The following is a 2,319-nucleotide window of genomic DNA, read 5'->3' as shown; positions in this document are numbered from 1 at the left end:
CATTTACCCAGTAATTATAATTCATGAAGTGTCAATTTACCTCCAATACTGCTGCTTTCAACGCAAAAGCTTCTTTTAACAGAGTAGCTGCTCTCTACACAGCAGCTTCTCTCTACACAGTAGCTGCTCTCTACACATGTGTGACTGGTCTGCATAAGTACATTATGGCGCCGACCCTGTCACATACACCTGTATTTGTATGGGGTGTATGTGATGGGATTAGCGCAATGATGTCATCACACCTGGTACTCGTATATGGGCGTATCTGCATGTGGGCAGACCCGGCTGGAATGGATAGAGGAGCAGTGTCTCTGTTCCTAAGATGATTGGAAATATGTTTTCTGGTGGTCTTAGGAGACCCCTGTAAAAGGGTTGCAACCCACAGGTTGAGAACCGCTGGTCTACAGGGTTGTTCTAAGTTGGAATTGACTCGATGGCAGTGGGTTTGGTTGGTTGGTCCACTCACTCAGTTGCTTTTGCTACCACCATATGGTTCACCTGATGAGTAAAACTTGTCCACATTTTAGTCCATGCTTGTCCACTTCTAGGGATGTGCTTGATGACTCCTGTGTTGCTCTCTTACTGTGTTGCAAGAAAGCAATGCTTTTAATTCATCATTGTAGATCCAAGGCAATGGTGTGGGAGCTGTGTCTGACCTATTCCACCTAAACAAAGTGAAAGGAGAACCTAACTTCAATTACCCAAAGGATGACTTCTATAAGGTAGAGGTCAAGTATGTTTCTACCTTACGCTCACTTTCATCCAATTCTAAAACCCACCATCTCTCCCATGACATTTTACTTCTTTGTTGGGTTTGATAATCCAAAGGAATGACCAAGCAGAATTCATAGGTGATAACGCAATTTTGGAGTTTATTAGGAATTTAACACATTAAAGTCGGGATCAGAAAAGCTAAGGATAGAGTTCTTGTGTTTACAGCAGTGGTTCTCAACCTGTGGGTCGAGACCCCTTTGGGGTCATAACAGTACCAAAATGACAGTTATGAAGTAGCAATGAAAATAATTTTATGGTTTGGGGGTCACCACAACATGAGGAACTCTATTAAAGGGTCGTGGCATCAGGAAGGTTGAGAACCACTGGTTTACAGCACCTTTTCTCGGCCATGCCAGCAGGCACTTCTCTCCGTCCTTAGCATTAGTCTCATGGTCCATTGGTCTCTGCCTTACTCAATTAAGTATTGCAAAGCTCCTTTTGTTGTTGTTATTAGATACCATGGAGTCAGTTCAGACTCATGGTGACCCTATGTACAACAAAATGAAACACTGCCTGATCCTGCATCACCCACACAACTGTTCCTAGGCCTGAACCCATTGTTGCAGCTAGTATGTCAATCTATTTCCTTGAGGACCTGCCTCTCTTTCATTTCCCCTACACTTTCCCAAACATAATGTCCTTCACTAGAGACTAGTCTCTTCTGACAACATGTCCAGAGTATATGAGATAAAGTCTCTCCATCCTTGTGTCTAACAAGCATTCTAGCTGTACTTCTTCAAGAGAGATTTGTTGGTTCTTTTCGCAGTACATTGTACTTTCAAGATTCTTTGCCAGCACCATAATTCAAACACTTTTATTCTTTTTCAGTTAGCCCTACTCAATGTCCAACTTTTGCATGCATATGAGACAAAAGAAAGTGTCATGGTTTGGCTCAAGTGCACCTTAGTCCTCGAAGTAACAACCTTGATTTCCAAAAGTCTAAAGAGGTATTGTGCAGCAGATTCACTCAATGCAATGTATCCATTGCTCTCTTGAGTGCTGTTTCCATGTGCATTGATTGTGGATCCAAACAAGAGTAAATCCTTGACAGTGTAAATCTTCTCTCTGTTATCATAATGTTATCTAGGTATTGGTCCGGTTGTGCGAATTTTGGTCTTTCTTATATTGAGTTGTAATCCATACGAAAGGCTTCAATCCATGATCCAAGCGCTTCTATTCCTCTTCACTTTTAACAAGCAAGCGTGTGTCATCTGCATACTGTCGGTTGTTAATACACCTTCCTCCAATCCTGATGTCGCACTGTTCATCAATGAATGTGACACCATTACTCTTGATTGTGTCATTCCCAGAATTCAAAATAGTGAATAACATTCCATTTCAGCTCACTAATGCCTGGATAGCAATCTTTTTATGTTCCATTTTCTCTTTGATGCCTTCCAATATTCCTAGATTTTTACCTTGCGCATTCCAAGTTTCAATTATTCGTGGATTTTTGCAGCCATGTCTGCTCATTTGGAGTTGCTCTCCATCATCAGAAAACGAAGGTCCTGCAGGCTGTATTCCCACGGGCTTTACTCCATCCGT

General features: G+C 41.9%; 1 protein-coding gene across 1 annotated transcript in view; it reads left to right on the top strand.

Annotated features, from left to right (window-relative positions):
* C1QTNF7 (C1q and TNF related 7) overlaps positions 1-2,319 on the top strand; it is a 108,798-nt gene that overhangs the window by 81,570 nt on the left and 24,909 nt on the right. The window lies entirely within an intron of this gene.

The sequence above is a fragment of the Echinops telfairi genome, unplaced genomic scaffold (assembly GCF_000313985.2).
Source record: "Echinops telfairi isolate 266 unplaced genomic scaffold, ASM31398v2 ScPeMD7_7468;HRSCAF=8506_1, whole genome shotgun sequence".
In the NCBI taxonomy this organism is placed as follows: Eukaryota; Metazoa; Chordata; class Mammalia; order Afrosoricida; family Tenrecidae; genus Echinops; species Echinops telfairi.
The sequence above is the reverse complement of the archived record's forward strand: the minus strand, read 5'-3'. Positions and strand labels throughout refer to the sequence as shown.